General features: G+C 34.1%; 1 protein-coding gene across 1 annotated transcript in view; it reads right to left on the bottom strand.

The window, feature by feature from the left end:
• LOC132699407 (acid sphingomyelinase-like phosphodiesterase 3a) overlaps positions 1 to 25,896 on the bottom strand; it is a 232,527-nt gene that overhangs the window by 111,100 nt on the left and 95,531 nt on the right. The window lies entirely within an intron of this gene.

Here is a 25,896-nt window from a genome sequence, read left to right as displayed (position 1 = left end):
CAAATGGCTATTACCTACGTGATGTCCAAAAAATCGGTAACCAAAAAGTAACCAAAATCAACTTTTGCGTCATTAGTATAGTATTAAAAACTCGAATAAAAATGTAAGTGCCACAAGTTAAATTAAAATTTTCAAACATAATTTAAATACCAATTAAAAATAAACTGTCTTCCTTCATGAAATTCTATTAACCTGCCTCATTAGTGGACAATTTAGACGACGATTGTACTTGTCTCAATCTTTTAAAAGTTCATATTCAGGGGTGTATAAAAGCAACTACTATATAGAAGAAGAAGCTCGTCAGAACCCTAAAATATATTTTTTGAGATTTGCACTGTCTCCTTTATAAGATAATTAAATCACAATGTCCACCATATCTTCATAAACCACATCCGTTAACTGTACCAAAGCACAAATAGTAGTTTTTTACATTTGTTTTTCCTACCAGGCGACGGTTACAATTAGTAAAAATAAAATAAATGATGTTTCTATTTACAATTTAGTAAAAATAAAATAAATGATGTTTCTATTTCCATCTAAATGAAGCATGAATTTACGACCCTCCCTTGGAAAATGCTGTGGGATGCATTCTTTGAAGTTTTAGTATAATTAACTTTATTAATATTGTTATTATTATTATTATTACTATTATCATTATTGTTCACAATTTCACGGGTTTCTTGGTGCTTCAAGCTGTCACATCCGCCCGCTGACAAGGTGGTTGGCTTTTTGATGGTATTGAAAATGTGTTTACTCCTGCATTCCAAGGATTCTCCTCACAATATTGCATGTGTCGATTTTTGAATTGGCAAGTAATATTTAGGTTCTAGATGTAACCCCTTCAACATTTCATCCAGAGTTTTTTGGATTTGGCCTGTAGCTCCGATTATTATTGAAATCACCACTACTCTCTCCATCTTTCACATCTTAATTTCATCAGCTAACGGCAAGTATTTATTTATTTTTTCTGCGTATTTTTTCCCTATGTTGTTGGGTGGTGATACAGCGATGTTCAAAATGTAGCTTATTTTCTCCTTCTTTAAGTTAAGTATAATATCTGGAATTGGACGGTCGGTAAGAATTGTTCTTCCCCAATACAGACGTACCTTTTCATCTTCACAGATTGACATTGGTACATACTGAAAGTGTCTTGTATGTTCATAAATTTGAGCCTAGATACTCTTTCTTATCTTCACACATACGACATCAATCATTCTGGATCTGATCACGCAGGATCTCGCAGGATATATTTCCCGTTCTTAAATGGGTCGACCACGCAATAGTGTCCATCTCCTCACTCTCGATAGTGTGGGGGTATCTCCGGTGCAACGATTTACGTTTCTATTGGTTTTTAAGTTGTTCTGGCGGAACCAAAGTTTTTATCCAATAACTTCAGTGGTTTTAGATTCCTGTCAGCGCTCACTACTGCCCGATGAAGTTGGTTTGTTCTTGATATTTCATCGAAATATTTTCTCAGGTGTCGAGCACGTCTGTCGGCGATAATAGGTATGCCTCTTCCTCCCTGCTTCCGTAATAAATGGAAGCTTTCTATCACTGACTGAGGACGATGTGCTAAATTCTTTGCGAGTAAAGTGTTCAGTACTTCCAACTCTGTAGGGGTCCATTTGATAATACCGATACTGTAGGCAAGTACCGAAGAAGTTGACAGCTGTTGCCGAGAGTTTCATCTTGTTCTATCCATTTGCCCTTTTCTATGCAGCTTATTCCGCGCTTGTCCAACCCAAACTGCATTTGTATATCAGTACCGAATCTATCAACACATGCGAGCAGGTCGTGCAAGTGGTTCTTAGTGTTTGCGAACAGTTTAAGATCAGCCGTATACCATTAGTGACACAACTGTTGTTCCTCGCCTTGTTCGAATATATAACCTTTCCGCTCTTTATTGAGAAGTGAGGTTGGGGGTCGTAATACTAAACAAAACCATAGATCAGCGCATCCCCCTGGGAAATTCCTTTTTTAATTTTTACTGTCCCTACATTTTTATTATTACTATTATTAAATAGACAAAAGTGGTAAATTTCACAAAAATAAAACCTTTTCATAAATAAATAAACAAAGAGAAAAGGTTTTAAAACAGCGAAGTTAAAGTCCCACAATCCGCCAGTTGAATAGTAACGATGATGACGAGCGACGCTAGTTTTGAGGAGTGGAAACAATAGACTTTCCATTTAAAGTTGCCCTCTTGACGTCATTGTGTCCGTTTTAAGCCGAAAGCGGATTTCGTAAATCTGTTGCTCCAAACAAAGATGTAAATGACTGAACGGATAAACGAGCAACAAACATGGATACAAACTTTTAATAAAGTCCACATTGTTCCCGATTTTCAAACTGGCGCGAAAGGAAACTGGCGAACTTTTGTATTTACACTTAAAATCTCGACGTTGAAGGTGTGAATCCCCCGCGATCGAGTGTGTGATAAAAGCGATCAACGGATATCGCAAAGCTTCGCGTAATGTAAATATTTAATTTGGATATTGCTCTTGTGAAATATTCAACAATTAATTTCTCCGGTCCCCCGGGCTTTTATACTTTAATAATTTTCATTCCGTTTAGCCGCTACGGCCGGACAGGTAATTAGTACGAGGGAAAATAAATCGGAACGACTGTGAATTCAGCAAAAAGTAACGGACGATCATAATTTACGAAGATTCATTAGATAAAGCATGGAAAGATAATATTTTCCGCGCCGGGCGCGCAATAGCTTGTTATTTCGTGTCGGAATTATTGCGTTAATTATTTTCTTAAACAATTTGTTTCGGAATTCTTTTGTTGAGTTTTGTTTTCTCTTTTGTGTAACCCGCTTAGCGAGAGTTCATTTCAAGTCTCCACGATTTTGAGTGAAATTTAAGCGATGCCAGGGTGAGAAGCAACACCTACACCTACTCAAAACTATAAGATTTATGTACAGGGTGAGTCGACAACAGAGTAAAATTCATTATCTCATTGGTTTCAAAAGTGATGAGAAAATGGTAAATACAAAAGTTATGAAAGTTACAAAAGATTGTTAAGATGCACAATTTGAAATTATTTTATTTATTATTTTATAGTATAGAAATCTTAGAAAAAGCGTGAAGAATTAAATATGCACTTTTTTAAATGAAACACCATATTTTTTAATTGTCTTTTGAATTCGCTTTGAAATTATTCAACTTTTTTATTTATAATAATCTAAATCTAAATTCTCTAATCTAATCTAAACCTACTAGTTTTCCCTATATTATAATTTTTCTTAATAAAATACTAGTTTTCACACTTATTTCATATTTATTTTTAAAGATAGATTACACATTCGTATTCGAAGATGTGTATTCGTCGTATTCGAAGATATATGGAACGGAATTTGAATTAGATTGTTCAGAGTGCTCAAAATAAACGATTATATATTTTCTTAAGTGGAATGGTATATATATATATATATATATATATATATATATATATATATATATATATATATATATATATATATATATATATATATATATACATATATATATAGCAGATAGATAGATCTAGATAAAATTTTAAATTCTCTGAAAAAATAAATAATATTAAATACCTATTACTACAACAAACATGACGTTATTTTTCATTATTATTATGGGGCAATGTTAGCATTGTCCTTTATTGCCTTTGATGTTTCTTAGCATATCCCCACACAAAAAAATCTATTATTATTAAGTCACATGATCGAAGGAGCTATCCAATGACCAATTCATTTCTGTGGGTAATGCGGAGAAGCTCCATCTTGCTGAAACCAGAATGTTATCGACTTCTTTGAGAAGTTGAGGTAAATCATTCTGCAAACCGTTGCTTTAAACACTGAAGAGATTGTCTAGTTGGTATTAGGGTACTTCGCCTTTGTAAAGTCTTACTGCTAACAAAGTATTTTTTCCGCTTCACCCATTGTACAAATCATATTAATTAATTAAGATTTAGGAAAAACCATACTTAGTTTTTTTGTTAATTTACTGACACCACAATACGTTGTCAGGTAAAAATGTGGCAATGTCATTTTGTCGTGGCCAACTAATGTTATAGCAATAGTCTTAGACAGAAATTTTAAAATAAATTGTAAAGAATTAAAAAGAGGTATATGACATCATTGATAAAAGTTGTAATTTTTTGTAAGATCTTTCATAAAAATAATAATATATATGTTGTGCTATTTAAGAAAATCGAGATTTATTCATTGAAAATTATCCAAATATATTCGTTGTATACCATCGTAGTATTTAATTCAAATTCCGTTTCATATCTTTTACTTCATCTTCGAGTAACGCATATCCTACCAATCTTTACAATTTATGTATTTGCCATTGTCTCATAACTTTTCAAACCAATGAGATAATGAAGTTTATCGTTGACTCACCCTGTAAATTGTGTTTCTTTTTTGTCGATATTACAGGGAATAGTTTGGGAGATACGAATCCTGTTCTGAATTTTATCATCTTGATTAATGGCGGAATTAGATCTACGCTAGATTGGATTAAAAGATGCAGGGTACTTCTAAAACCTTGCCGGTTTATATCTCTTATCATTCGCTTATTGATGGAGATAAAAAAAAGATAAAATAGTTTTAAGACGTTTTATTTACAATCCAGTGGCTTACTTAAGAAAAAGAGATATTATTCAAACTAATATTTTTATCAGAAGGGGGACCCGGTATCAGGAAAAAGAATTTTTCATTACATGCAAATTTTGAAAGAATTTGCAATAACACAGGTTAATAACACGCCATTAGTTGCAACAAATAATGTTTTTCTTTGTAACAAGAAGGTGCTTTAGCACATAATAGCCATTTGGTAAGGAATCTATTAACTGCCTCCTCCCCCCTCTCTCTCTCTTGACAACAATCTTGTTAATTGCATTAGAAGGGTATCAAAAATACTTATTCGCTTTTCAATAAGTTCAAAATCGTAAAATGCATACAACAGAATGGAATAATTTCACCTTTGTGATTTGTGATTGAGCACTTGAGATCATTATAAGTTTTTGTTATTATAAATTATTTGTTTGTTTTTTGTATAAGTAAGCCGAAGGATTGTTACGTAGAAAGTAATAAACTTTTGATTTTAAATAACAGAGTTATAAAAGATAAAAGTTTCAATTTTCAAAAATATAATACAAAAAAAGGATTGGGACATATATGTATCTCAATTTTTAAAATTAAAATACACAAAATAATTAAATTATATTAATATTAATATAAATAAATATTAATCAATATATTATCAATTTGGCAATGTTCTATTATCATATCATCATAACGAAACTAATAATCTCAAAATTCGTTCGCCCTTTAGAACTCACAGCTATCCATTAAAAAAACACGCAATCGCCTCTACTTCCTTATCTTAATAAATAAGTCAAAAATCATATTTTTCCAACATAAAGGTGCATTTTGTTTTTTTTTTTTAGTAGCGGGTTAGGCTGGAATAAAAGACGAGGAATAAAAAAAAGAAGACTCGTTTTGACTTTTTTTTCTCCATTCAATTGATTATTAGAAAACTATTCTTCGAATGGCTCTATATTTTGAAAGCTTTTTGTAGATATTTAAGTTAAATAAGTTTTGTTTACGTATTAGATTCTAGTTATTGCCTTTATGGAGAAAAAGAAACTTCAATTTAACCTCTTTTGTCTGGTCGAATGATCCTGGTTATGGTGGCCGCAGAAGCAAAGAAGAAGAGGACACTCTTTTGTCATGGTTAGTTTTGATTTTGTGTTTTCCTGTCATATATGTTATAGGCCGCGACGGTTTAGTGCTTCAGCGCCCTTTAGCAAAAATGGTTCCGCTTATTATTATTTAATTCACCGAGTCACAAAACTACCGAACAATCTCATTTGTAATAGACATAAAACCATTTGTCTAAGTAGAAATTGTCTCGGCTCGGCCGCCGAGGTATAAAATAAATGTTTTGTTTCTTTACTGAATTATGCATTAGCTTAGATACGGCTCCCTTCGGGCCCCTCGTCGTCCGTAAAAGAGAGGGTTGTGCTTCGCGAAGAACAAACAGTTTAAGGGAGAAAAGGTTTAATAGAGCAAAGGAATTTCCGACGCCAGACATCAAAGCGTCTGCCGAGGCAGCCCGTCTGGTTTATCGCTTTCGTTTACTAAAATATTGTTCAGCTTATATTAGGAATATTTACATATTTTTATTGGCTTTTTTTTAGTAAAATAGAAATAACCTTGAAAAATTTTCGATGTCTTTTTTTTGGTTATTACTATAAAAGCTATATGGCCTAAGGCGGCTATGATATTTTTATAGAAAAGGGCGGCATTGCACTTTGCGAAGAAGAACGAGATTTGACATGGTCACTTCCTATTATCCGCACCGACAGAGTCTATCCATTAGCAATATTTTCCAACATAAAGTTGTATTTTTTAATATACAGTCCAGTAATAAATGGACATTCAAAATAATGTGCGAAAACCAATATCAAATCAGTCGCACAAACGCGGTCTAACCCATATAGCTATAGATAATGTAGTGGGTCCTACTACGGTAAAAATTGATGACCCCGCAGAAAATTTCCATTCTCTCATTTTCCCAGAACATTTGATGAGATCGAAGCATATTTTGAGAAAATATTGCCGTAAAAATGTTGCATTTAAAGTTAATGACGATCTGCCAGCGGCTATGTTGGTTGTTAAATGCCACAAAGTCATTGCTTGAAAACGAGATTTTAAATAATAATAATAATAATAAACTGTCTTTATTGAAAATCAAAATATTACAATACAAGTAACAATACAAAAGTGGCGACATTCGTAATTTGCGCTCTTCCATGTAACCACAAGAACAACAGCACTATAATTATCAACAAAATATACACCCGTATATACATCGTAAACACAAAAAATAGACGCACGTCATAAACTCATACGCTTTTGCTAGTTATGGGCGGGCCTAATGAACAATATTAAAGCTTTTTTGAAGGACATTATTGTGGGGCGGGAAGTTATAGCAGAAGGTACTTCACTAAATAATTTAACTGCGTTATAGCTAAAAGATCTCGGGAAAGTTACCGAAGTGTGTCAAGGAATGCAATATCTTAAACAATTACGGGTGTCTCGATTAGGAATATCATTTCCTCTGCAAAGTTTATCAAACAAGTACGACGGGGTCTTATTGGATTTTAGTAATAAAACAACCCGAATCAGAGAGCCACTGTGAAATAAGGTCATACTATTTGAGATTGTAACTAAAACGAATACAAGCATTCTGAAGTCGTTGGTGTCTCTCCTTATCTCGATTAAGTATAACTGGCCAATAGACAATACCGCAATAGGCGACATGGGACAAAACTAACATATCACACAGTTTTTTTGTAACACCAAGTCAACATGTTAAGAAAACCGCAAGTCACCGTTAAACCATAATTCCAAATTTTTACACCCGTCTGAAGAAGAAGAGATAATCTCATCATTTAGTGTAGTCTTAAAAGAGGCATTTTTTACAATATCTTTTCTTTTGTTTCCAAATAATCACATCGGCGTTTTCTTATTTTTCAGTAAGAGGTTGTGAGCCGCAGATACATCCGCAATTATTTTTATATCTAAATTTATTTTAGTAGCGGCATTTAAAGCTTCACTAGCAACAACAAATAAATATAACTGAGTATCATTGGCGTATTGATGAGATATACAAAATTTAAGAAAAGTAGAGAAGTCGGCTATATAAACTGAGAACAGGATACTTCCCAGAATACTCCCCTGGGGAAGACCCCTCTACAAAGCAATGGCATCTGAATGAGTATTTTCTATAACCAAGCTGACCAAGAAAATTTTTAAAAAAAGAAAGAGCAGTACATTTTATCCCGAAGAATTCCCGCTTAGCTGGGAGAAGGAAAGCGTTCGATTTGCTATAGTCCAAGAGTATGAAACAAGAGTTTCATTTAGAATCCGCTGCTCTCAATAAATCATCAGTAACATGAAGCACGGCAGAAGTAGTGCTGTGAAGAGGTCGAAAAGCAGATTGAGTATCTGGGAGGATTTTGTTATCGCATAGGAACTAACGAAGTTGTTTAGCTGCAATTTTTCCAATAACCTTTAAGATGGTTGGCCACAAACTGATTGGTCTAAAATCGTTAATGCCACTTGGACACTCTTTCTTTGGAACGGCTTTCCATGAGTCCGGAAAAACCCCGGTCATCAGACACAAGGAAAGTGATATGGTCGACTAAATATAGAGTAGTCAATAGAATCATTTTTATATCAATATTGTCTGAAATCTCCGCCAAACATCAGAAAATCAAATTACGGAATAAGTGCGTTCCGCCATACAATCTCGCTCATGCGCGTTTGAATCGGAATTCACAAATATTTGTCATAGCTGCTTTATAAGTTACTAGATTATCAACATAGGCAGGCCCTCTATATCTCCAGTAGTTTGTCTAAGTTAGGAAGATGGTCAAAAAAGTTCATGGAGAATGTATAAAAAATTATGCCTTTCATAAAGCTTGAAAACAAAACTATAGCGCTCTTCACAATTCATCTTTTGAGACTTGCATGGTTACTGAAATCTCTTTAGAAACGTCTAAATTTGCTCACCCTGTACATGTAATATTTTTTTACTGTGTGTAATTTGCGACCCAATCACTCTAGGTAGCGAATATTTGTTATACAGCGTCAAATAACAGAATGAAGCAGGAAATTCATGCATACAAATCATCGTCTAAGCGTGTTGTCATTTTTTGAGTGAGATTTTTAAATTTTAATTAAGACTACCAAGCATAAGAAACCATCGACCCTCGCAAGCAACTTTCAACTGCGACATGTTCACCGCGATATATTCATATACAAAACGACAACCGGGAACGACATATTCTCAAACGAGTACGAGTTTTTCCAGCAGTTGTTTTAAGCGAGTCGCGTTCTTTGTCCTTATGCCGCCAAAATATATCATCCGTGTAACCTCTTATTTCCCAGACAGCTGTTGCCCCTTCCATTAATATAAAGGCGCACATCGTGCAACTTGTGATTTTTCTTTTATTTACGGTCTGTCGATCCTCGCTATACATACAAAGTTATCGATTCATTTTCCAAACTTTTGGCGCTCTACAGGATGCGTCTGCAAATTAGTTTCAAGAAACTCCAGACCAGGACGTCAATTTGAAAATAAATTTTCACAGATTTGCCGAGAAGGCAACAATATATATTTAAAATTAAATTTAAGTAACTAAATAGACGTTCGAGAACAAAATAATGTCCAAAAATTCGTATAAAACTTCTTTAGATTTCCAAGAATACGCGTAAACCGTGTTAACAATTGTTGATTATAGATTCTACGCTACCCTCGACCACCACGTTATCTAAATTAAAAATCTAATCATCCCCTAGCCCAAAAAAAAATCCGTCATAATATGTCTCGCAGATAGAGCAATAATGTTATCCGATCCAGAATATAGACCAGACCAATTGAAAAAGCAAAACAAGCACTTGTAGAAAATAATTATCCCATAAACTTAATTAATAATATCTTTAATAAACGTACCAACAAATCAACATTAAAATCCTCAAAGAAAATATAAATGGCTACCATATATACCTGGATTATCAGAAAAACTCCAAGGCATTTTCAAAGAACACAAAATTCAAATAGGACACAAAAGTTTTAATTTACAAAAAACTTTTCTCTTCACTAAACTGAAAGCAAAAATTCCAGTTTAAAAAATAAGTAATATAGTATATGATATTCCATGCTCTAATTGCGACAGTGTATATATAGGACAAACAAGCCAATATTTAAAAAATAGAATCAACGGCCATAAATATGACAAAAAAAAACAAAACAGCGCTTTATACCCATTGCGAGAACACCAAACACACATTTAATTTTCAAAAAGTTAAAGTCCTACTAACAGAACCTAACACCAAAAAAAGAGAACTTTATGAAAGTATAGAAATCCAAAAGAACAAAAAATCAATTAATTACAAAACCGATTCTAAAAACCTTAACAAAATATATTATTCAATTTTAAACTAACACAATAAAAAACATCCGTACCTGTTTTGCATGCCATTCCAATCCGTATAAAATATTCGCTGACAAATCATTTTTATTTTTAATATATTAACACAACGTTAAATGTCATCAATTGTTATATATATCATCTATACAAAATAAGAATATTTTGAAAAAGATCGAAATTACGATCGAAACGTTAATAAATATTTAGAAGAATCACATAAATTGTTTTCGAGAGACCGAATACCCAAGAGAAAAGGATATATCGAACACTTCGAAGTGTTTTCGGAGCGCGAGCATTGAAGATGCCAAGTGAAATTTTGGCGAAACGTCTGCAGGATTCCAGTCGGATGCAAGATTTGCAGGATTCCAGTCGGATGCAGGTGTCCAGTCGGAGTTCAACGAGCGAACGGATGATATCCCGGAATATAGTGTCATCATATATATATATATATATATATATATATATATATATATATATATATATATATATATATATATATATATATATATATATATATATATATATATATATATATATATATATATATATATATATATATATATATATATATATATATATATATATATATAAATGCCTTTCATGTTCCCCAAAAAAAAACGAAATGACTTTTCGAACAACCCTATATATATATATATATATATATATATATATATATATATATATATATATATATATATATATATATATATATATATATATATATATATATATATATATATATATATATATATATATATATATATATATATATATATATATATATATATATATATATATATAAAAACTTCGGTTTGTGTTTTGAAACTCATATTTCATGACCACAACAAAATGAAGTAGATATAATCCAAGGTGCCAAATGAATATCTTAGATACACCGTAAATGTTTGTTAAATGTTAAAATTGATTGTTTTCGAACATAATTATGATATGATTGATCGTTGATTTTGATGCCAATTAGAAAGGATATGTCAAGAATTGAAATCATTTGGACGTAAGTATTGCGATCGTCAACATAGAAAATGTAATAGACAAAATGTTACACACCAACAGACATAAAATAATAAGTAAACAAATTAAGAAATGCATATGTTGAAGGTTTTTATTTAGAAGAAAACCATTTTAACATATCATTTATTTCAAACAATTTATTTAGGCATTTTATATCCATATAGTTTGAATCTTGCTGTCCAACATGTAATCTTGGAAACGCTAGGAGGTACAAGTTTTTATATCTGTTATTATATTCTTGGGTGTCGCATCTCTTAACGATATTTTTGTTAGGATTTGTTTGTGAATAGATATAGAGATAAATATTGTATTTTTTAAATTATTCCTTGCATGAGTTTGAGCTGTTCAGGTCGACTACTGATATGATATGATGGCTTTTTTTTGTAAAATAAATATTTTTCCACAATGTCTTCAGCTTTCCCACAACATTACCCCGTAAGTTAAATAAATAATTCAATTAATTTTGTACAAAAAAAACATTTTTTATCAGTTTTTAATAGAATTATTCCGAAATTTATAGTTCCATTATCATGGATTTATCGGTATTTAATGTCATTTTGGCATTATTTTTATGCCTAATTCTCCCTTTTTGTTAATCTCTTGTTTGGATTTTCCCCGTATCACTATATTGGAATCATCAGCGAATGAAACTACGCAGTGCCTGCATGTATCCGTGAACTGTAACAGATGTGTCTAGCTGTCTCTTCAGTAGACTTACTTGTAGTTATAGTTTCTACAACTTATGTTCACCACCATAAACAAAATTTTTATTATACTAACCTTTTACTTGAATTATTTGTGTTTGTTATACCTTGTACTACGATACCGGTGGGCCAGGTCATAATAATAATTGGCAATGTTAATTTGGGCTTCGCTGTTATTTTCCCTGATTAAATAGAATGGATTCATCAAAAATTAACAGAAACCGGCTAGACAAATGGTTGATATATTCCCGCTAAGGTCACAACAAAATATTAAATTTTTAATCGCTGTCTGCAGAAGAAATATTGAAACCTCGTTCTACGAGAACGACAGTTGCAGTAAGTTACTTTGAGAAGCATGTTTCGCTTAAGCAGTTTTGAAGTAGTGAGCGTTATTTAATTAGCATCCCTTTCAAAGGCTGGTTATTTAACCACGCCTGCTTCGCAAATCATCTCAAATATACTCATTTATGGATATTTGCATATCTGAGGAAGTTTTGCAAGATCGAGCTGCAATTTTATTAAATTACTTCGTATTTCTTAACTTAGACGATGTAGTTAAAGTGATATTGCGGTATTTGACTTTTGCTACTCCCTTATTTCTGTTAGTTGATACGCACCTTCATTGTAAATACAAACTATTGATTTCGTATTTTTAATAATAATGTCTACTTTTTGGAACGAACAGTTCGATTGCGAATTTGTTATTTTGTTGCAATCTATCGTATACTCTATCTTAATCTTAACCTAAGTGCTTCGTTCTCATAAATCGTATAAAAAAAAGACATTTAAACAAATAATATCCAATTTAAAGAAAAAGCGATTAACCAAGAGGGGGTTTCGGGGACAAATTTAATATATAATAATTTTTCATAATATGAAGCTTTTGAAAAATCTAACTTAAATATTTCTTCATATATTTATATACATTTAGTTTGCTTCAGAACAGAATGTGCAAAAAGTTGTAAGCATTAAAAAAAACTTGTACCGAGCGATAGAAGCAAACGATCTAGAACATAAAATCACACTCCAAGTCATGGAAAAGTTAATTTTTAACACTTCGAGCTCCCATTTTCTCTTCGCTTTTCTTTTTCCCCATAGACGTCCGTCTCTCTGTGGTCGATTATATTGCCTTTTACTTCCAGATGCTGTCTTAATTTGGCTACATCACCATAGAGTAGAATATTTCCGTGCAGAGGGTGGACACTTTTAAATGGAGACTCCTTTTCCTGAAGGCCTTGTCTAAATTCCAAAGAAGTCGAAAACAGTCGATTTTTGATATTTTCAAAAATTTAGCGTACTTGTGATTTTGGTCATGTGTTAATTTAACCTACCAAATAAATTCCAAGGAATCAGAGGGAAGCGTGCTCCATTACATTTTGGTAACAAACATTTCTCCTATGTGTGCACTTGTTTTTAGGTTCATCTAACACCTAATAAAAAAAATAAACATTTTAAATGAATTAAATTCTGCCAAAATGTGTTCGCAAAAATCCAAAATTGCCCAAAGCAAAAAAGTTACAACAATGTTTTATAAAATGTACATTTTATGGAAAATACCCACATCATACAGAAATCACGTGAGCTTTTATTATCATGTTTTTTATGACAGGGGAGCCCCGTATTCCGACATTAGTGTTCGACTGCCTTTTTTAGAAGCGAATTTGGGCCACCCCGTACAAAATGCCGTCGCCCGGTTACAACGAAAAATTTGTATAGTGACATTAGCAAACTACGCTGGTGGTGACTCTCGAATCTGAGGGAGGATCTTTTTTTCTCCGTCCCCTAAAACCTAAGTCGGGAAACCGTAATGCGTTTTTTTTTGGCCCCAGATATGATTAATAGCATCTAGCGGCAGTTAAAACGCCACAAAAATCCGGACACGGTCGTTTTTTACCTTTTTCAGAAACACGTTTTTGGCGAAACGGTCAGCATCGCCAAGAGGAGACCGAGATCGCTTTAAAATTTATCAGGATCCGCCCCCGGGGGCAAGGGAACGGCTAGTTTTGCGACCACGCTTCGATGTTTTGTACAAGAGTCGATTCGGAATACTAAATGAGAGGGAAGCAGCGACACGGACGCAGTTGTATTTCGTTTTAATAATTTCTATTTCGTGCCGTTTATTTGTCAACGATGCCGAAGGTCCTTGGGAAATATATCGCTGATATGGCATCGTATAACTTAAAAGCTTCGCTGGATTAAATTTCAGCAGCTGCGGTTTCGTTAAAAATGATCTACACGCTACTTCCGACAAAGGATTGGCTTTCATTTAAAGTCGCTATACAATATTTTTCTATAAAAGTCGCGGAAAACCTTTTAGACGCTTTTTAGTTCGAACGCCGATACAAAAATGAGAAAGGTAAATATTTACACCGATTTAAAGGTAAGGAAATCCTTTTTAAAGTCGCCATTAATGGCCGGTTCGTTTCGGTATCGATACACGATGTAGCGATTTTGTTGTGTACCCTATTTATTTTATTCCATCGCCATCTCGCGGTTCTATTTTCAGAGTGCGATTCAACATATTTAAGGGTCACTATTGTAAAAATATCTCTACAACAGAGCTTGCTATCCCCTCCATAAAGGGCCGTTAATTTCTCACCTGTCTTCAGGTATCGAGTGGATTTGCCTGACATTTCGTCAAACATACAGCTGTTGTCGTCAGTCGAAATTTTTGTCAATTCTGCTCTGTTGTTGCATTTCCTTCATGGTTTTATTCATACCAAATGAGGAACCTACTCCAAAATTTTAAGTACGAAGTTGGTACTAAATTTTATTCATGTGTAATATCGCTAGCAATTTGACATGTTATCATTAAATGTTTCATTTTGTATAGGAATTAATTTATCACTGACACACCTAACTGAAGCCATCACGGTACATCCAATTGACAGTCAGTCGCAAGCCGGACATTACGGCGTTCCTTTCCCCATTCTACATCGTTAAACCACATATTTTGACGAATAAAATATACGGTTTTATCGCGCCGGACCTCACCGCGCAACACAAATAACCATTTATAACCGATTTAGCGCGCCATTACAACAAACTAGGTCGAAAACATAGTTGAAAATCTCCCCCCAAAACGAGTTTTACGACCTTACTCGCGATCATTTGTTTACGTCGCGTTCGCCGGCAAAGTTACGACGCCCAGCGTCACTCCCGGGTTATCTGGCAAATTTTCGCAGGTTCCGGAATGTCCCGGAATTGCGGGTTATTATGAATTTGCGCTTTGTCGGCGACGCCTTTGAACCGCCACCCTCCCACCCACCAGTATCGGCGAGTTTATTTGGAAGTCTGTAGGGGAACTGTCTGGATAATACGCGACGCCAAAGGCGTCGGAAAAGAGAGAGTTGTCTGCTAGGGCTTTTGGACGTACGCGATAATTAATTTATCAAATTACGTCCTCTATTGTGCTGAAATGCGGCGGTTTATGCAGTGGTTTATGCCCTTTCTGTCGCGCAAATAGGAAAGAAGGTAACCTTGGTTTTATCCATTCTCGAAATCCAAAGTGTTATTCCAAAAGAGATGAACTTTTCTTTGACAAATATTCAGTTGAGTGGCAATAAGCAATGGCATTGGCGTGGAGCAAATCGTTCCGGTTGTTTTGTGGGTGCTTTTATTTCGTTCATTTTTGTAGACCATTAGTTTCGTTTTGGTTGCAGTACCTTTGTTAAGGTAAAGCATTTTAATGAAATAATTGCCAATAATAATAAATTCTATCGCTTCTGTGAGGTTGTATTATTCTGTGGTGTGGCTATCATTGACAAAAAAACAAAGTACACAATCATACTTGATAAAGACATGGTGATGTCGAAACAGTTGTGAAACAACAAACTTTAAGTACTAGATGAAATAAAATGAAATTGACTGAAACTGGCTCGTATTTTACTTTGTACCTGCTTATATATTGTTTGACGGGGGCGGAGCTAAATGAGGGGCAAATACCGTCTCGGATGACTAATTCCCATATCTGTGACAAGTAGAGACCTGAGTCGCGGTTAAGATTGTTAGGTTGTTTATAGATTTCTATCGACTCTCGGATGTTTCGTTGGTAGAAGAACTGATTACATGTAAGAATTTCATTTTTTTTATTCGATTCGAAAAATCCGAGAGTCTATAAAAATCTATAAACAACCTAACAATCTTAACCGCGACTCAGGTCTCTACCTGTCACCGATATGGGATCAGTCATCCGAGACGATGTTTATCCCCCCCATTTAGCTCCGCCCCCCTCAAAGAATATATAAGCAGGTACAGAGTAAAATACGAGCCAGTTTCAGTCAAACTCTGAAGAAGCCAACAGGATGATTGGCGAAACGTCAGCAAGTTCGACTCAGCAAAAACCGACGCAGGAGGAATCCAGAAGTTTTGTAAAAAGTATATATCCTAATCTATTTGGTTATCTGAATTTAATATTTAATCGGAAAATCTAATGTTGTTTTTCATGATTTTGTCGGAAAACAGAAAATGTCTATTATAAACAAAGCCCAATTAATTTTTTTTGTAACTAAACGAACGAATAACATTTAACAATATTAAGAAAAACTTAATTTCAACTTCGGGCTTTTAAACAAAAGTAAAAAATATATATATTTTGAATAAACTAATACGTGACAGGTTACATATTCATATTCTTTCTCTTCTCTTTTTCTATTTTTATAAGGAAACTAAAGTTTGCCTTTGTAACTCTTTTTTCATTAGGCCCGGTATAATTTTTGCTACGCAATCCAGGTATCCGCTGAATGCGAGCTAATATGGCCCTAAATATTAGTTATTATTGCAAACTACTAGACTGAACGACCACGTACCTATGCGCTGACTCCGTGACTGCTTAATTTAACTATTCATGACGAGCGATAATGGACGTTTAGTGGATCATGTAACGCACGTGAGAATTCAAAAGCAGATAAATTTTATTATGGCAAAATATAACATACTTTTGTACACCTTCATTGACGAAATATGCGTATAATTGCATAATTAAGGTGCAATTCATAAAGCTGAAAACTAACTTTGTGCTGAATATTTTATTAAAGAATCGCCTTAAAGTTGATATCGATTTCACTTATACAGGGTGTCCCATAATTAGACGTCAATATTTTAACCACGTATTCTGTGAGGATAAAAGTTCATATAAACAAGGGTCGAAAACGTCTTAGAGAGGGTGCTAAATTTGAAGGGGTGATGGCGATTTTTTGTAAATATATTAAGTAAAATTTGCTACGCTTACTAGACTCTATATAACGAACTAAAACTTAGTATTGGATTGTCTTCAGGGGTGGGTAACAAAAGAGAGGCGTGGGAAAAATTTGGCCCAAATTTTTTGTTTGTCGAAAATCTGAAGTTTTCTACGTAAATAAGGTACCCTTGTCGCATCTCGCTAGAACACACCTTTTTCGAAAAAAATGCTTTTGAAAAATGTTTGCAATCGAGGTGCGGATAACCATTAGTAGCCTTGGAAGTTAATGACGCGTTGCATTTGTTTGTGTTACTGGGTAAATAAAACTTAAATGTCAATTATTCGACAGCTTTCAATTTTTTTCATCGTGATAAAAAATAGTTTTTACTTGGATAGTTCTTTATAATGTAAAGTTTCTAATTTTTATTAAAATAATTATCTTTACAGTTAATAGTTTGATTTGTCTTTCGTTAATAAAAGGATTTATAATTTTAACTAAGTAAAAACTATTTCTTACTATGAACATATAATCGACATTTAATTTTTATTTACCCAGCAACACGAACAAATGAAACGCGTCATTAACTTATAAGGTTTACCAATAATTATATGCACCACAATTGTAAACAATAAAAAAAATAATTTGTAATTAAATTTTCGAAAGCATTTTTCTCGAAAACGGTGTGTTCTAGCGAGATGCGACAAGGGTACCTTAATTACGTAGAAAACTTCAGGTTTTCAAATTCTGCAGTCAAAAATACGAAAATTCGACAATTCAATACTAAGTATTAGTTCTTTAAATAGTTTAGTAACTGTAGCAAAGTTTATTATTTATTTGTTTTTAAAATATTTACAAAAAATCGGCATCGCCTCCTCAAATTTAACACCCTGTATGTTAAAAAGACGTTTTGGACCCTAGTTTATATGAAATTTTATCCTCATTTTGGGTAATAAAATACGTCTTTAAAATATTGACGTATAATTTCGGGACACCCTGTATATTCGAATATTTTCCTAAATTAGTTTTGATTAGTAACATTTTTGCAGCAATTGGCATCCGGAGGTGGGAACGTACTTGAGATACAACGAAAAATATTAAGTTTTGGATTTCTTTTTTATATATTTATGACTAAAAGTGCTCTTCGTTAATTAATTCCAATTAGCGCGTATTCTCTAGAAGTATTTCCCTGCGACTTTGAATGGTAAATCCACAAATTTATAAATCAAAATCCTAGTTTTTTCTACGTATAAATAGTTTTGGGGATTTTGGTTAATATTTTATTTATTTTTTTTTAGTTTCTAGGGTTCTTCCGATATGTTTATTTTAGTATGTGTTTGCATATTTTTTGCATTCTTTTTAAGACGGAATCGAATTTCCATATTATTTTGTAGTATTCGTATGTAGGAGCGCGTGAGCTTCAAAACAAAGTCGACCCCTGCATTCGTAAGGCACATTCTTGGGCGAATTGAGACGTTTTTCCGCTACGCTCCTCCGAGTTCCTATATTTTCTGGAGCCGGAGTGATTAAGCACCCCCGGGTTCTTCAGTTTAATGAGTTGTTCCCCGGAATATGGATAGAGATCGGAGAAATGACTCAATTAAGGGAAAGGATTTAGCTTAATAACAAGAAAAGTCAGGAAATGATATCCGGCCATGTGGTCTGAATAACGTTGGTAAGTACCGACTTCACTAATGCACAATGCAATTACTATTATTATAGTTTATTTTGTTTTCGTGTGTATTAGCTACGGGTCATATTTTAATATTTTATGCGAAACAACGCTCGGTAGTATATTGCTTTAAGGGTATAAATAACTTTACGTGTTATGTTATATTATGTGCGCATGGAAAGTTTCTTTTTTTTTCGGTTGGCTTGTTGATTATGGGAACAAAATTTCTTTGAACGTTTGTAGATTTAAATATATATATATCGATTTCTCTAACTAAAACCTATAATTTGAGATGCGCATGATCCATTAGCTATTTCAATAATTGAACATGCTAATTTGAGGCCAGCGGCAATGACAACACGCGTTTTGAATCGAAACAAGGGCGAACGTATGTCTAAATATCATCCCGAAACCGTCGTATCTCATTCCAGTGCCATCAGAACTAATCCCTTGTAACTGTAATGTCAGCTTCGAAATCAGGATACACATTTAGATAGGCCTTATTACATTATGCACTCCTGTGACATAACTCGATGCTTAATCTGCGCGTGGTTTAAGATATTCTGACGTTGCACTCTCCATATCGTCTCGAAGATCTCAATCGCTCTAAAGATTAAAGTTTGGTTATCCAATTACTTTGTTAGACATCGAAACGTATAGAGCAATTAATTGTAAGGAGTTTTTGAGAAAGTTTTGTAGCTTATGTTGCCAGATTCGAGGAAAAGTTTCGAGGTTATGATCATTCATATAGAATGGACAAACTCAACATTTATAACCGTTTAATTGAATCACACTTTTTAACTGTCAAGTTATGGTTGTAATGTAATGACATTCTCAATTTTTCATGTCGGTTTGTGACTTATTTTCATTTAAAAAAGTTCAAGGCATTTTATTTTATAAATATTTTTATGTATTTTATATAATATTTATTACTTCCGCGAATAATCCACCGATGACGAAGCTGTTCGTATAAATATTGGCGCACTGGAAAAAGTACACAGGCACAAATCATACATTTTCTCTTAGGGCGAGTGATACATCACCTAGGAGAACGTTTAAATCTCGAACTAAATAATCTAAGGTTTAAAAGGTGCTGAAGGACGTGTAAATATCGAGGATCAGTTATTTACTACGCCAAAAGTTCATGTTCATGTTTTGTTGTGATTCATTTTGGGTTTTAAAAGTGTGGTAAAAATTTCGAGAGCACTTGATGAGGAATGGAGTCTCAATGTTGTAGTGTTAACCAACCAGCCAAAACTACCTCCTCTATTTATAGGTACGGCAATATGTCCACATTGTGATTTATTTCCTTCATTAATTCCAATGAAATGCGAAATGAAACACCAAAAACAAATCACTTTCCTCACGTAGGATATCATCGTATATTTTAAAATCGACCGACCTTTATGCACGACCCTGTAAAACTGGCGGTCATCCACAGAACGCCGACCATTAATTTTGAATTTTCGTCTAAAGCTACAAGGTAATTAAGCTAGCCATTCTTTATCCACCAAAAAGTTATCAAACAACTTTTCAGTTAGCTCGAAATTAGGGTTGAATAATTGATGGCGCTTGTCGCAAAAGATAAACAAAACAAATAGAATAAGGCGTTTTGAAACACTCGGGCGCAATTTTTTAAATAATTAATGTCGTTCGGCCTCCACCTTTCCGACGTTTCTGCAATTAGAAGCTTACCCGAAAATTTCGGTACGCATTCGTGGGACTGATTAACAGTCCCGGAAAACCTCCGTGTTTCCCGTCAAATTATTTTTAACGTCTCATGCTAACATCTCCTTGAGGCATACGTAATCTCCATATTTTCGAAGTGAGCTAACGTACTTTCGTACGTCTCCAGAAGTATGTGGAATAAAGACGTCTAACTAATACGGAAACTGAAAGACTTTAAATTCCCTGCTGCATGTAAGAAGCAGCAAGCAAACGTACGACGGAAGTGAATGAATGTTAATTAGTAAATTGCTATGTTTTTTTCAAAAAATCCAATTTAATAGCAATAGGAAGCGAAAAGAGAAAACAGATATTTCTAATAGAAACAAACACCTACTGTTATATTAACAATAATTAAAAGATGAAAAATTTTCTCGAAAACCGACGAACAAACAAAAAAAAGTTAATCATTAAAAAGCAGCAACAACACTGCACAAATATCCACCCCGGCTCTAGCTCCAGTTGTTCCACAGAAAACTCCACATTTTTAATAACATCGTTCAAAAGATTACATCTGAATAAAGAGTAATTTTAGAATTTCAAACAGTGCAAAGTTTTGGTGTATGGCAATATGAAACCTGTATATGAAAACCTGCGGGAGTTATCTAAAAAAGGAACGATATACTTCTTCTTCTTCGTTGCAAAGGTTGGCAATGAAGGCTATGCAGTATCAATTGTAGTAGATGGTATTTCTGTCCCCTCATGGCATGTCCTAGGTATTGCAGTTTGCGTTTTATTATTATAATAATAATTTCTTTTTCTTTTCTTATTCTTCTCATGATTTCCTTGTTCGTCACTCTATCGATCCATTTCACCCTTAGCATTCTGCGGTATATCTAAATCTCGAATGCCATTAGTTTTGTCCTGTCCAACACATAATACAGCACCGAGAATGCGTAGCATCTCACCATCCTCATTTGTAAATCAAAGCTGAGGTCGCTACAACAAAAGGGTCTTCATTTTCATAAACGTTGTTCTCGCTAGTCCTATTCTGGTTTTGATTTCATTATTTACTATTTATATTTGTGCCTAAGTATAACTGTCAACTTTTTTATGTATTGGTTATTTACAAGAATTCAGTGGTTGTTTTGTGCTGTTTTGGATGTTATCATGACTCCTCACTCCATATATTTAGTTTATTTGGCAGTATCTGGCTTGAATTGTTAGCCAACAGGACGGTATCATCTGCGTATCTCATGTTGTTAATGGAAACTCCTTTAATTATAATACCCTTCGGATCATTTTCTAATGCTCGTTTCATTATTTCCTTTCGTCGTTCACTTTCTTCCACTTTCATCATCGCTCTCTGGTTGAAATAAATATATGTGATGATTTTTACATCTCTGGTGTCTAAATTCTTCTCTTCAAGAATTCTTATCAGTTGTTTGTGTCGGACCTTGTCGAAAGCTTTGTTGCAATCAATGAAGCAGACATAGAGTTCTTGATTCATATCCATGCACCCTTGGGCAATAACGTTCAGGGCAACGAGGGCTTCTCTTGTTCCTAAGCCCTAGTGAAAGCCGAATTGAGTCTCGCTGATATCTTGTTCTAATTTTTTATATATCGTAAGTGATTATATTGTCTTGCATTATGTTTTCTTGGAATAGGGATGAATGGTTGATTCTCTGGTTATAATACCTGCCTTGTCTGTTAGATTATGTATGTTTTCCTCTCTTAAAAACTTAATGATTTCAGTGGGTAACTCATCCGGCTCTGCAGCGTTTTCGTTTTTATGGTCTTTGAAACATGGATAATCTTGTCTCCAAATTAGACTGTAAACGGATCGTTGGTAAAAATGTCATGAAAACCCCAAGCAAAGCGATCAATAAAGAAGAAAGAATGTATCTCCATTAATTTTTGGGCCATGGAGTTGAAAGCAAGCAAAGAAGTATTGACAATTTTATGGATCATCTCATTAGTGAAATTGTTAACTTTTTTATAACCTTCCACTGCAGGTATTGATCGAATTAGACAGATGAGACGTGGGACGCAACAAGTGGTAAAGCCAAGGTGGCTAGCTATTACTACCTAAGTGAAACTGCAGGGAATAGAACAAGGAGTGAAGGTGGTGTGCCAGAAGATATTAATAATGTTTCTGGTTTATTGATCACCGTTTTGTCAGTTATTGCCCATTAGGTCTTCTCAAGTTCTCTGTCACTGTCTTAGTTGTGCGCTACTGACTACGACCGATAGTTTGATTCCTTTCTTGCTATAGCTTCTGTGGTGCTAAGTATACTTTCCTCTATAATTCGACCTACCTAATACGATTTTCCACGAAAACGAAATTCAAACCTTCACGACCGCAGCGACGCTAACACGAATCTTGTTTCCATCCGCAAACTATTTAATTGGTCGCTCGGCAAACAAACAGCGTTCGTTAATTTTTTTACCCTTTTTATTTCCCGCGCAAAGGCGCCCTTTATCGCAGCCACTGCGCGCATTAAGAAACGTCCTATCTGCGGAAAACTCGTTCGACTAAACAAACCCCAGGAAGCAGCCGATTTCCCGACTCTTTCTCTATTACGGGCGGGATTACTCTGCCACCAACACAACGAATTCTTTTTACAGTCCTTGAGAAACGTTTTTAAGCTCCCGAACTACAAATCAAAGGCTTACAGGATGAAATGCATTTTTCAAAGGACTTTTCTGCTCATTGGCAGTAAAAAATTGTCCGCATTTCCTCTTTATTCCCGTATGGATACTGTAGGATGCCACGGCCCGCTTAATTCTGAGATATTTTACGTTGAAGGATGTTACATGCCACGCTATATGTATTCGGGAATAAATCGCAGCGGTGTTTCGAAAAACGGTAGTTTTTTTGTATCGGAAACAATCTTCTTGTCAATTTAGAGGATGAACTTACCAAGTTTAAATGTAGCTTAATTCTTCAGAAATGATAATGAACAGCATTTTTAATTCAAAATAAATATTAAGCATATACACAGTTTATACTGCGTTAGTATGTTACTAGAACCTTAATTTCTCGCTATTGCATATTTTGTCTATCGATTTATTAGATTAACAGTTAATGTCACAAAAGTGACCAGATTTTTAACATAGCAACTGATAGCCACCTGAAAGTCTCATATTTTCTACTGTTAGAATATTGATTAGGGGGCTACTGGTTGACATCGTCATAATTGTCATCGCAAAGCTGCTACACGAGAAATAGAAACGTTTGTTTCTATGGTCCGTTGTAATAAAAAAGCGGCACTTTGATTATCATTGGTTTTGTCCAAATAACTATTCTCCTTTGTTTGTATTTGAAGAAATTGGTGTCTGGGTTCTTGCTCTGGAACTATTCAAGAGCTACCTGCATAACAGAAAATTATTAGTTTCAATTAAGGACGTCATTAGTAGAAAACAAACTGTTATTTGTGAAATACCACAGGGATCATTCTTAGGTCCCATTTTATTCAAAATCAACCGAAATAATTTAGTTGCGATGAATACTTATTGGACACTTTTTTCATTTGCGGATGATACAGTCCTAATGACGGAATAATACTGAATTTCATATTAAGGCAGATTTTTTGCCCAACAACCAACTGATATGACGAACTCTTCCTTACGATTTGCAAAAAACTGTGTATGCAATGACACCTTAACATTAGTAAGAATTTTGGGGTACAGAGATGTGAATTGTGGCAAATGGAAATAAAAAACAGTGGGAAATATCTTCGCATACTGTTGGACAGCTACTTGAAATGAGATATTCATATTCAAACAATAGTATTAAAAATCGGATCCCTAGTATATTTTTTTAAGCAAACAAGCAAGCAAATAAAAGGAAATCTTTACCTATAGTTTTGGTTAGTTTAGTATAGTTTGGGTGGATGCAAAACCATTACAGGTTATTCAGAAAAGAATTCTGAAAGTTATACTTCAACTTGACCCAGAATATCCCTGAAATCAGATTTTTAAATATTGCAGGGTATTAACTATTCGACCACTATACTCTAAAGTAACTATGATTAATATTCGAAAAAAGTCATTATTTAGCAACCACGTATCTCATGATCAATTTACTAGAGAAAAAATGAAAAAAAACTTAACACAACCATTTCAAAAAAAAAGGATAAGGCAGCGAACACATTTTGGTGGAAATCAATTATAGAACATATTTCCTGCTGAAATGATAAATATAATATCTGAAGTTGTCTAATTGGTTCGCGGAAAACTATCCCACAGTCACAGACTAAGTTTAAAAGCTATAACTAAAAGCAACTTCCATTAATGCGATCAATTATCTTGGTTCCTTTAACCTTCTTTTGGTCAGTTTATTTTAGTAGCTTAGGATTATAGATTTTATTTTGTCTGGATTATTTTTAAAATAAATAGCACTTAAGGTAGCAGACAAATTCGGTAACTCAAGCTTAATTGTGTGTTATTAGTTCTATCAAAGTGCTATTATCATATGGGTTTGAAGTCCTTCGTGTAAGCTTTTTGGGATCTCGCCTGTCACCCTGACAAGAATGGATATTATTCGCACTGACTGTAGCCTCCACATTTTTTTTTATTTCATCCGCTAGTGGCAAGTATTTATTGACTTTCTCAGTATAGTTCCCCGATATGTTGCTAGGCAATGGTATAGCCATGTCTATGAAGAAAGCTTTTTTTATCTTTTAATTCCAAGGCTATATCCGGGATGTTGTTTGGGAATGGGTTTATTCCAATATTTTAGTCCCATGTACTACATTCTGATCTCTTGGTGGACTATTTTAGCGACTTCGTTGTGCCTGTCGAGGTAAGTCTTTTGAGCTAATACTTCCTGCCATTAGATGGTTCAAACTTTCCTCTACCTTTCTGCAAATACGGCACACCACACTCTCCACATTTTGTTTAAGTATTCGGCTTCTGTATGATCGTGTAGCCCGGATCTGATACTGGATAGCCAAGATAAATCCCTCAGTTTCGGGGAACAAACCGCCCGAACGCAGAAAAGCCAGAAAAGCCGTAGAGGCGACGGTATCCATCCGGTCACCCTCAATCATCGCTAGGTACCGCCCGCATTGAGCGTAAGAATGGTCCTCCACCTGCCACAAGCAAGAAAGTCGCTAATGTGCTTCTCGATTTTATAGAGTTCAAGTACCTCGGTAAGCCACGAGTGAGGCACACTGTCGAAAGCTTTTTGGTAGTCTATTATTATTATTATTATTATTATTTTTATTATTAATATTATTATTATTATTATCATTATTATTATTATTATTATTATTACTATTTAATTCTCATCGGAAGATAGAGTCATCTCATGTCGGCTAGATAAGTAGCAAAACATGAAGTTGAGTTTGATTAAGAACTCTTCTAATTATGTCGCAGGTAGCTAGTACCACAGACTTCTGCATTTCAAAGTAGGCGCCTGGTTATTATTATTATTATTATTATTATTATTACTGTTATTATTATTATTATATTATATATTATTATGAGCACACAAAAGAATAAGTTTTGAAATTATATTTTTTCAAAAGTAATTATCATCGTCGAAATTTCGCTACAATTTCTGTCATGTCATGGTTTTACTTCTGCTTTTTCCTTCCTCATATCATCATTCAACTATTTATTTACAGCGGATCACAAACGGTGCAAAGCC

The sequence above is a fragment of the Cylas formicarius genome, unplaced genomic scaffold (assembly GCF_029955315.1).
Source record: "Cylas formicarius isolate icCylForm1 unplaced genomic scaffold, icCylForm1.1 PGA_scaffold_3__17_contigs__length_32017465, whole genome shotgun sequence".
In the NCBI taxonomy this organism is placed as follows: domain Eukaryota; kingdom Metazoa; phylum Arthropoda; class Insecta; order Coleoptera; family Brentidae; genus Cylas; species Cylas formicarius.
The sequence above is the reverse complement of the archived record's forward strand: the minus strand, read 5'-3'. Positions and strand labels throughout refer to the sequence as shown.